The sequence below is a fragment of the Coturnix japonica genome, chromosome 1 (genome assembly GCF_001577835.2).
Source record: "Coturnix japonica isolate 7356 chromosome 1, Coturnix japonica 2.1, whole genome shotgun sequence".
NCBI lineage: Eukaryota > Metazoa > Chordata > Aves > Galliformes > Phasianidae > Coturnix > Coturnix japonica.
This window is the reverse complement of record NC_029516.1, coordinates 72,867,798-72,879,882: the sequence shown is the minus strand read 5'-3', so window position 1 is coordinate 72,879,882 and position 12,085 is coordinate 72,867,798. Positions and strand designations below refer to the sequence as shown.

At 43.3% G+C, this 12,085-nt stretch overlaps 1 protein-coding gene across 2 annotated transcripts in view; it reads right to left on the bottom strand.

Annotated features, from left to right (window-relative positions):
• The window catches only part of LSAMP (limbic system associated membrane protein), a 909,725-nt gene that overhangs the window by 818,013 nt on the left and 79,627 nt on the right, over positions 1-12,085 (bottom strand). The window lies entirely within an intron of this gene.

The following is a 12,085-nucleotide window of genomic DNA, read 5'->3' as shown; positions in this document are numbered from 1 at the left end:
CACCTTCCTCCACTCCCCTGTACCACCTCTGCCAGTGATGGAAACAGCTCTTCATGAGATCCCTGCACACTGGCTCACTGGTGTTCAGCAGCTGTGGTCTTAACCCAGGCTCAGCAAGGCCTAGGGATGGCCTACGCCCCTCATGCACTTTTGACAGCAAAGATGCGCATGTTCCTATGCAAAACACCTTCTCATTCATTGCTGCAGGTCCTCTGCATCCTGGGACACTGGGTGGTTTTAACACAGGGTCCTTACCTCCATGCCCTGAAGAGAAGCCAAAGCTTAGCACGAAAGGTGTTCAACATCCCTCCAAAAGCAAACATGGAATAGGTGGCTGAGTGCACTTCTACAACACACACTGCCTACACTGATTAGCTTAAATAGCATCCTGGCAAGATGCTCCATTGCACACAGGGCAGGCCTATCTGGGCTGTCCTCAACAGAGAGCCTTCAGCCAACCTCTAAGTACCACAGCCAAAGACCACAGATGCAAATAAACATAACCCTTGTTCGCTATTACATTGTCAATGAAAAAGTACTGTCATTTCCAAAGATGTTTCATAATTACAGGTAAGAATGGAAGGTTTCGACTGCAAGCATCAGGAATGGGAAATCAGAATCCATACACCAGATCCAGATTTTAGTCCCAGCACTGCTACCAATAGCTGTGTGGATCTCAGCACTTCACCCATCCACACTTCAGCTTCTCTTGCATAAAATCAAGGACAACGATTGCTGTCCTTGAGCAGAACACAATATACAAGGGCTTGCTGTTGTCACTGGTGTCGCACCAGCAGCCTGTGTGCAGTTTGTATAGCTGAGCACAGTCAGGTTGTATGAGCTCTGTGGTCCCTGCATCAGTGCTGGTGTCAGGCTGTGCATGCCAGGCAATGTCTGATGTTTCCTCCCCATGCAGCTTGTGCACAGCTGTATGCAGCTGTCACATCATCTCTGGAGGAGACCACATCTTCTGTCATATCCCTCTGCATGCTCAACAATACATATGCATAGTCTGGGTGGGGATGCCTGAGTGGGATGCCTATTTGGATCTGACTATCTCCGTGTGCATCTCTATGCATACAGGAGAACTGGGTCTACACTAAAAATCCCTATGCCCAATGTCACACCTTTGCAGGTGACTCGACGAGCCTCTGATTGAAATATCTGCTTCTCCTCCCTGCTTTGCTGAGTGATGAGAGCCTCCCCGAAAAGAAATGGAAGAAGCCATTAGTTTAATCTCCAAGGGAGAACCTTGAGCAGCTCAGAAAAGCCTGTGCCAAGAGGAGACACTGTAAAATGAGAGCAAGCCAAAGAAAGAGACAGATGGGGCCAGCTCCACTCCAGTTCTCGTCTGCCTTTGCTGCACTGTGCACTTAATATTCGTACAAGGTCTAATTTATAAACCCAGCTCGTGTTTATAAACTCCGCTGTCCTAATGGAAATGAAAACATTAATACAAACCGAGGATTCTTCACTTTCCAGGTTTTAATTAAAATCATAGGCGTTAAGAAGCAAGAGTGTCTTCGTGGAATACAAGTCTAATGAAGTATTTCCTCACACAGCACAAATCTCTGTGTGCAGTCCCAGCTCACTGGCACCGCGTGCCCGAAATGCCGACCCGCATTGGAACCAGGAGTTCACATCTTGAAAATTAGAAAAACAAATTATCCTGCTATTTGTTTCAAATAAATGTAGATGCCAAGATGGAGCGGGAAAAATAGTATTGAGCAGGGAAAAACAGCCATGAAACATAATGTCTTAATTGATTAAAAAGAAGCAGTAGTGACTATGTGGCATGCCAGATAGGGGGACCTGGATGGATCCACTGCAAAAGGGTTCAGATAGGGGAGGAGTGTGACAGCAGAGCAGAACAGTGGAAAAGAGATGGCTAGGAAGCAGCAAAAAAGGCAGCACAGGTTGGAGCAAGGGGAATTAAGGACATCAGTGAGGCAGGTGAAAATGTAAACACATGAAAATTGCAAGACAAGATCATACAGACCTATTCCCTCTTTCCTCCAGGGAACCAAAGGAAAGGCAGAAAGCAACTGGTATGGAGTGACCTACATGTGTAGACACAGATGCAGGTATAAAGCCAGGTGAAGGTTAGAGCTGACAGCAGAGAACCAGGTGCTGCAAAATGAAGCCCAGCAGAAAAAGTGATCTCTCTCCACAGAAAAATATGTCCAACCCGCTCACTCTAGGACTGTGTTCTACTCCACTGCATCACAGTGCCTGCTTTTTCATAGGACATGCACAAACCAGACAGGGAGGAAGCCCTGAAAGATGAAGAGACTGAAGTAATATAAAGTCATGTAGAGAAACAAGGGTCCCAGTGACATTGCCTCCTCAGTCCTAGACTCATCACAAGTGTGCCAGCATATCCCTAGCTACTTAGCAGCCTGACTATGAACTGTTGTGGGTTTGGTTCCATTGTAAATGCCCACGTCTAGGTATAGGTGAGCTAGAGATCATCTTCAGCCGGAGAAGCATGGTTGCGGCCCTGGGTTTACTTTAGGATTCTGAAAGTTTCCACCAGCCAAACTTTGGTTTGACCTTATTTATTAAAGGAATACACATTGCATTATATTAGATTGCGTGCCCCGTGATCTTTTCAGTTTAGTCCAAGTTCACTTGCTTTACAGCTTCCCATGGTGCTATGGCCTGTATGCTTGGTTAATTCCATATCACAGAGAGATTAAAAAGAAGAAGAAGAAAAAAAAAAAGAAAAAAAAAGGCTTCTTTTTGCCTATTGTTCCTTTCCTTTAGCAGTTGTCACCTTGGGAGACAATGAAAATGTAGAAACACATTGGCAAGAAAAATATGACTCACAATCAAGGGAGCTGGAGCAATTGTGTCCTTGGCCTTACATTCTGGGGTCATTGTGTGAGGCAGAAGCAATGGAAAAGAGATGTACCATTTCCTCACTGAACACTGTTCAAGCCCTGAATACACTTCCCTTATCTTGCCAATACAACACACCTAAACAGCAAAGATGCCTTGTTTTAGACTCCTCGGCTCCGAGAAACAGAGAGGTCCATAGCTGGAAAGTCATGAGGTGCCACAGACAAGTCTTGAAGAAAACAGAAAGATAACCATCAGCCAATGGAACTGAACACTGTGCAGCACTAAGAGAAACAGGACAAATATGCACACTTATGTATACTTGACTAACAATTTCTATTTTATAGCACATTTCCACAGGAGATCTCAAAGAGACTTACAGTGAGTACAAAAACAACAACCATCCTGGATGTTTGGCCCTGTGTTTGCAAGCCACACTCCTAGCTGGCTACCCCAGCTGACACCATCTGAAGACCATGGCTGTCACGTACCCAAAGAAGAAGTAAAACACAAAGGAACCTACATTGCCTGTCCATGACATCACTCCCCTGAAATAACAGGAGGATCCTGTACTGGCTCTGTATAGATTCAGATAACCCCCTGGGAAAACAGTGGGTAACCACTCTGCTTTCTCAGTACAAGTCTCGTGTTCTACTTCAGGGATTTTTCTGGGATGGTGCCGTTAACATCAGTATGAAGAAGCACAGGCATTAAGAGAGATCTTCTGAATGTGCTCCATTCCCTTTTCAAGAAGTTCTTTCTACAGATTTAGCTACAAGGTAAATGTTCTATCCCAGTTGTTGCTGCAATCCCTGAGCACCCATAGGCACTGTCCTTACTCCCTCAGATTAGCGATAGATGAGCAGGAAGACAGTCAAACTAAGGTCACATTCAGAATCATAGAAGCTCACATAAAGTTCACAGAGACTTATGCAGTTCTTGCAGACTGGCCTAACTATATCAGAAAACAAGAGACTCAGCCAAGATAGCAGCTGGAAGTAAGCAACAGTACTGAGGTCTGCCCTTCATCCATGGGGAATTCAACACAGACCAAAAACAGACTGCTAATAAATGACACCATGATGGTTCATCTGAAGGCAGCAACTGATCTCCCCAGTCATCTGATAAATCTGAGTAATACATATACACACACACACACATATATATATATTTAACAGCCTTGAACCCCTTCTTCTAAACACACCTATGAAAACACCAACATACCATCTTATTCTTCCCTGTGATAAGTTACGAAAAAGAAAAGGAAAGGAACAGAACAAAGACATTTGATTTTGACAGTATCTGTCCTGCCATCTCATGCCACTATTTGAGAGAGCTAATAGAGAGTGATCACAATGCCAAAGGAACACGAGCAGGCAGAAAGAGCTGTTAAGGAATCGGAGTAAGTTGCAAATGCATCTAGACAAGCGATTAGGAGCCTCACCCACCTACCAGAAGTCAGTGACTAGGTTCCTGTTGCAATCAACCAGGGTCAGCACAGATCTTGTCTTTGTTTGAGATGCCCAAGCTCCCAGAGAAACCCTCACAGTTATTTGCAAACAAAGCAGCATTTTGATTTTGCATGCACCGGTTTTGGCCCAGAAGGCCATTCTAGGATTACCCCCAAATCCCAGTCAAACCGAAATGCCTTAAAAGACAAACTAAAACCTGGCTTTGGCGTTATCATGAATAGCTCTGTGTTTGTGGATAAAGGGCTAAAACGGAAAGCCCCAAACAGGAAGGATTGTCCTTACAGCTTCAGGAATATAGTTTCTTGATTTTTCTATTTCGCAGTTGGTTGATTTCAAACATTCTAATGGCTGCTTCCCACCCCTGTGTCCATCTGCCTATTTTAATAAATGTTCTTGGTAGCACCTAGCTAGCAAGCATCTGAACACCCAGCAGCACAACCAAATTTCACCCTAAATCAAGGGGCTGGAACAGCACGCCTGATGGAAGTGATGCAGTCATCCTTCTCCCACAGCACAGGCACTGGCAGTAGCAGATAGACAGATGGGTAAAGCAGGCAGACAAGAAAATATGATGGGCCTGCCCCATCTCTCCTCTCTTCTGCTCTTTCTATTAAAGTCTGAGTGCATAAAGGGCAAGTTTCTCTAACACTTGAGTGCCTGTGAAGCCATAGAGGTCTTCTGGATGGCAGCTGGAAAGATGCAAAGGTTCACTGGCTCCCTTGGAGATGCCACAAGATAACTCATGCACAGAAGACATCAGGTGACAGTGATCTGCTTCTTGTTAGGATCCATTTATTATGTTTGGCCTGTCTGTGTGTGTCGCCTGATCTAATCAGTGGTGAAGGATGCTAACCCTTGCTCCATCCAGCAGGCATCCAACTGTACTCCCTGTTGTTTGTCACAGGGAACCCAACCATTCCCCAGTCTTCATTCCTAGTGAAGTTGCTGGTATGGGGATGTAGAAGTAAAAACCCCGAGTTTCACTTGAACTCCAGCACAAGCAACTGAGCTTTTCTGCCTGCTGCTGCTCCTTGCCCCATCTTGTACAGCGGGATAGATCAGGACCAAGCCCTCTCAAGATGGTCTCAGTAGAAGCCCATCTCTGGATATAGGAATTCCTCCCAGCACCTTTCCTCCCTCCAGTCTCTTTTGCATTAAATGCACATCAACATAAAGCAGGGCACCAATAACTTACATCAGATATTAGCCCCAAGAATAATAACGAAGCAGTCCACTTAGGAGGGCCATAGGTTTGCTCACTGGCAAGGAAAGGCTGCTTTTTGGTGTAAGCCTTTAAACTCCCTCCCTGCTAAAGAAGAAGAAGATTACAACGAACAACTCAGGACACAGTAAACACTCAGTTCCATTAAAATATTGGGAAAACCTGCCTCCACTCATGGCATGCTTTCCTCTCCATTTCTCTCTTCTCTTTTTACCTGAACAGTTGTGGTTGCTCTTAAAATGGTGGCAGAAGCAGCCCATGCGAACACTTACGCTGTTACTGCCCCAAGGATGTGAGCATTTGGATACATCTTGGCATTTCACCCTTCATCAATACTAAAATTTAGCAAGAAATGTGTACAATGAAGGCTTATGTCTTAGGCCTTTTTCTTATTAATCCTATTACACTTGTCTTTATGAGCTCTCCAAGTTCCTTTTACTCCCTCCGGGGCTTGGCTGTAAATGAGATTTCGCATCTCAGTGTAAAATAACCCGAACATTTTTTCTATAAAATTAAATAAAAATTCTCCATCCTGGCAGTACATGCCCAGAATCCAATTTCTGGAGTCTACATTTTTCCAAGTGCTGCATTGTCTTCTCAACTTCCCTTAGCTTTCGGAAACTTCTATCTCTTTTTTTTCCCCCCTCTTCGTTCTGTCTTGATCAGTATCACAAAGAAAAGTGAGGAGAAAACTTTAAACAGCTCAGATGAACGAGAGACAGAAAACGTGAGATGCCTATGACATTTGGCAAATCTCCTCTTATTATACATGCCTCAATTTTCCAAAGCAGTAATAGCGATAGCATTACTCTGCGATGGAGGTGGGCTGACTCACTTTGTGTGTGTTCAAGAGCGCTGTGAGATTCTGTTACAACTAATAACACCCACAAGTTTATTATTGTGGTTATATACCGTGTAGGTGAGCGTTTAGGCTTTATCTGAACTTTACAGAATCATCCCAGCTTTGCAAGAACCGGACTGGGAATTTGTGTGGTTTCCAGTAAATGCTACCATCTTCTGGGTCCTGCTTGGCAAATGATTTAATGACTTCTGGTTTTCCGGGTCTTTCTTTTTGACAAGAGGGCCTCAAGAAGCAATTCCTAGTGCCAAATCTGCACTTACGTTCAATAAGGAAGCCATGCCTACTCCCCAAAAGCTTACCATAATGACAAGAAAAAGCAAAATGAAAAGTGTGTTGGAATTCTTAATGCCATCTATAGTTAGTAAGGCAGAGTTGAATGGCCAGATAATGAAAAATAATGGGTGAGGAATGCTAGTAGCAACACTTCCCAGAGCTCTGACTGCTTTGAATTTCATCTTCCAAAGAAAGGAAAGTATTTTGTACAAAGTAATCCATACCCATATTAGAGAAGGGGAACTTTTACTGCAGCATGTTTGAGTTGCTTTGGTAGTCTAGCATTATTAATTACCTTTGATCTGTAAAATCTGGATTTGTTAGCAATTCCCCAGGACTACTCATAATTTCAAGTCTTTAATACCCGATATGACAGAATAACTTAGGATGCAGGAAGAAAACAGAATCAAGTGTAACTTTCTGTGTCTTAAAGGAATATTGACCTCATCCTGAGGAGCTCCAATCCAACTGAGCGCCTCAGAACTTCCCCAGCACGTTTCCACCTGCACCAAAGTATTCCTGTTCAGAACACCGCTGTTTACCATAAAAGTTGACATTTAGACTTGAAAAATTCAGGAAGGAAAGGGGATGATTTAAAAATAAAATGTAATTTACGCTAATTATGTTGTTACATAGGATGCTCTGCAAAAAGCATTAGCAAGTGAGATCATATCAGCGAAGCACAAGATGAACTGTATGGAAGACTTTCGCTTTCCTAAGTCAGAAAGCTGTGGCTTCCTGCTGCTTCTCATTTCTTGGCCAATCAATGCTTCAAAAAGACATTTAGCATATAGCCAAAATACTTCTGCAGTTCTAATGTCTGCAGTATCTAAATAGGAAATCAGAGGTAATATACTGATACGCTCAACATCCTGATGAAGAAAAGCATATAAGCATTCTTGCCGCAATTATGCAGCATGAAAAGCAAGGCAGCTCTGAGTCACCTGTAGCAAAACAGTCAAACCAAAGACTTCCAAAATCCAGCATTTTGCCACAGTCACTGACCATCCTTCATTTCACCTCCAAACTCAGAAGCTGCTATAGATAAACACTACCTCACAGTGTAGGACATGCACTACCATGTAGTCAGTCTCCCTTGTCAGGATCAAGGACTCCTGGTGAGTCCTCTTTTCCCTAGTACTCACATTGTGAATTGGGAAGGGTGCATGTCTGCCTTGCAGTTATCAAAGGCCACCATTAGCGATTAAAAAAGGGCACAGCAAATTCACAAATATTTGGGTAGGTTCAGAAAAGCAGTTCTTCAAAGAGCATCGTAAGACTTGATACGATTTGAACATATCTCTCAGCGCCTTCGGCTCAGATCTCAATCTACATGTCAATACCTTTCAGTTTGCTCTCCTGCAGAGTACAGTCTGCCTGGAGAGGAAAGAGGAGAACTTGCCTTTGTCACTATCCCCAGCTGATCCAGCTCAAGTATCTCAGGGGGCTGAATAGAGGCCACTTTACCATTTAAGGCGCATGTAATCCACACCCAGCCTCCCACCTGCACTCACATCCTTTACCTTACGGTAGACTTCATCTTATGCAAAGTGGGCCAAGATTAAAGTAATTTTGAAGACAACCATTTCAGTAATCCTGTAGTGAATGCAAAATACATAATTGAAGCCCGCATATTTTGGAGGCACAGAAACCCTCTCAGGAACGTGGGATGCAGCAAACAGCTCCTGGCATGTATTTACAACCAGGTTTTTTTTTCAACAGCTGTGCTAAAATTCAGGTGGGCAAGTTCTTGCCCTCAAAGTTTCTGCCATCCAAGTAATGATGAGTTAACAAACAGATCCGGCTCTTATATAATTTACATTTTGCAGCACACCAAATCTCAAAGATGGGCTTTGGCTGCTCTCTTTGTGCTTTTTTCTTCTTTCCTGTTTTGATTTACCAAACTGTTCACCATCAATCTATCTAAACCACTTCACCGACCACGGGGGCCATGCAGCTAAGGACCGTGATTATTTGTCAAAGCTCTTATTGTGAAAAAACCTGACAAAAGTAATTCAACAAATTTTTTGACAAATACATTTGAAAACTGTTGGGCTACCTCAGTTAACCAGATGAATAATGTGAAATGATACGAGGTGAATAATTTATTACAAAATATGGGGGGGAAAAAACACTATATAAATTATTGAATTAATATTATTTGACAAGTGCTTGCCCTTCCCTGAAGTGCAGCTTCCTCTGTGATGGAACATAGCAGCTGTTTAAAAGCAACAATAGTTTAAGGCAGCAAATGAAGAAGAATTGCAAGCACTGAGAAAGTATGAGATTAGGCAGAATGTAATTATCCAGATTGGAATCTGGTTCAAATCAGGAAATAAGGTAAAGTTTCTCTTATGAAATATATCATACAACAACAGCCACAAGCTTTGCAGTATCTTCTCGTCTTTCCCATTCAAGACATTTTTCTTACCTCCAAAATAATCCATTTCCACCTTGCTGATGGGGGATTCCTCTCTCCCTACTCCATGACATTACTTTCTGCAACCCAGCACCCTGGCAAAACCCCAAAGGAGCATCACACACAATAACATGGGGAAGCCAAAATTAAAGAAAGTAGCCAGACTGGGCAAAACCCAAACCTAACCAGAACCACTGTTAAGTTTGAGTTCCAGCTTCCTTTCCTGCTCTCCAAGGTGCAACCCCACTTTACAATAGAGATCAGTGCAGAGAGACATCTAGTGGCTGGATTTTGAGTTGCAAATAAGTGTCCGAGGTTACCATCTGCGGATTGAGGTAGGGCATCTTATGGTTGCAGAGCTAATGTCTTTTAAAGCAGTTCTTTGGCTGGATGGAGGGAAGCAAAAAACGATGCATACTTGCAATACACAGAGCTCAGCTATACATGCATTAGCTAGTAGTTTCCTTGTCAGCTCTGATGAGTTAGGAGCAACTGAGCACCTGCCTTTCTTCAGCTCTATCTCCTTCATTAGCCTTACGGCCAACAGGATGCCCTTACTCAGTGCCATGGAAAAGCACCCTGCGTGGCTATTAGCACGCCTCCAGGAGCTGTTACTTTACAGACACCACCAGCTCCTTCCAAAAGGGCAAACCATAACTGTGACACCTCAAAAAGATTTGCTTCTAGTACCTAAGAGCAGAAGCTGAGCTCACCCTAAGTACTGCAAGAATTATTCAGGGAATTTATGCTCTTGGGTCCTGGCTCTCAGTCTCCAGCACGGAAAGGCAGGACTGAGCAGAATTTACAAATCTCTGTCACCCTATGGGAGCGTAGTGATACTCCCAATTTACACACACACTCTGGATGTGTAAATATTTCAGAGCTTGCAGTTTAAGGGCACCAGTGATTTGCACAGAGCTATATATCACTGCTTCCCGGGGAACACAGAGCTACTGAAAAGTAGCACTCAAGTCAGAGGTGGATTTCACATTAGCATCTCAGCACTACACCAGAAGTTTGACTGTTTACGCACATCATGTCAACTATTTATATTTACACACAGAGAGATGGCTTCCATTCATTAATAAATTAAGACACTTGTAAACCACTGGATCTGCAACTTGGCTTTCTAATTTACTAATGTCTGAGTATCAGGTTGCCCACCCTTCCTAGGCAAAAGCTGCTGGGAGGAACAAAGCTTAGCTAAATGCTCCACACAGCCCTGCAGATTGTCCATATCCAATGACACTCCTCCTTCTGTGCTGGTCTGCAGGCTAAAAAAGCCTCTTTTGTCCCAAGGGTTATTAGTCCTGGATCTTTTGCTGACACTCAGTTCAATCATTTAGATGAGTTTAATGATAAAGGTTAGTTTTTCCAAGAGGAAGCTAGAAACCTACAGCGGTACAGTCTTCAGGTCTAAGGACTATGCAGTGAGAGAGTTGCCATTGCAACTGCTCACAAGGGCCCCTTCTGCCATCAGCTCTCCAAGCTCATAACTGCCTTCCACCCATGCACACGAATGATGAAATATTAGAGACTCTGATCTCTGCCTCATTAAATAGAGAATATTCTCACTCTGTCCTGACCTGCGCTAGGGCCAGTTTAAGGAGCAATCTGTCATGAGATCATTAATACTAAGGCTTGCTCGGAGGGCAAGGATGTTCATCCAAAATTAATTTCTTAACCTTTTGGGGAAGGACTTTGGAGAGGGTATTTTGCCTTCCCTAACTGGAGGGATCAGTTATATATTTCTGTGCTGCGGTAATGATGGAATCAGAGCCAAGAGGCCAGCGCCATGCTGAGACCTTGCCTCCCCAGCTCCTCTAGTGACAGCAAGCTGTGTGTGAGCAAGAGCCCCAGAGATCAGAAAGAAGAGTGATGGTCAGGGAGTAAATCAAAGGGCAGGAAAAGACTAAAATAGATAAAGTTCAAATAGGCAGAAGGTACAGGCCCCATAACAGCAGCCTGGCAAGGAGCAATATGAACACACTGCAGAAAACCATGCCCAGAAGTAGAGAGAGTCTGTGAAAACACCAATAGGCCTTTGCCATCCTTAAAGGACACAGACCAAAGTGTGAGACACATGTTACAAATCAAGGAGACTCTGGCTTTGCTTGCCATATTGCTCATAACCATTCTGGGTTAAAACCTGTTCTGTAATATGTGGATATACTCTGCTTGGTGTGTGAGTGGTTCCTTGGCATTCTTCTGCCTCTCTTCCACAGAGGGTTTTAATGACAAGAGATATTTGTGGTCTGATAAGAGCAAGCTGTAAAGATGGATGCAGTTGGAGAAAGGGAGAGAAAGAAAACTTCCAAGACATGTTTTCTTCAAACTCTACACAGTCGACACAGACCACTGCAGAAATGGGATGAATAATAAAATCAAAGAATTTTCCCATCCCCTGTCGCTGTCAAATCCCATTAAACTCACTCTAGGTAAAAGGTGCATTATCAACGTTGCTAAAACTACACTACACATCGGGGTTACCATAAACAAATGAAAGAAGATGGGTGTGTGTGAGGATAGAGACAAATCGCAAATCATCATCTTCCCAGCAAAGCATCAAGGATATATATTGAGGGTGAGGTGCTGTTCCTGCAGACATATAAAAGCTATATCAAGTTAGGACTGGAGCTTGATATTAACCCTCTCATGGCTGTTTTTTTTTCCATAAGTGCTGGCTCTGCTACTTCTTTTGAGACTAATGTGCTTTTATACCAAAGAAGATACAAACAACTGGATTAGTATGGGATTTAGGGAGCAGGCTCTGTACCAGGTGATGTGACAGTGAACAACTAAATTTAATATGGCAGCTTGATCCATTATGTATTTTATTCCAAGAAAAGCCTATGTGGGCATATGAAACCTGGCCTGGATCTTGCATCACAGTGGATGAGGCTCCAGAAAGCATAAGACTTGGGACATAAGACGACAGCATTTTAACAATCAGTTTTTCTGTTACTATGTGCATTTTACATGGCGTAAGCTTACAG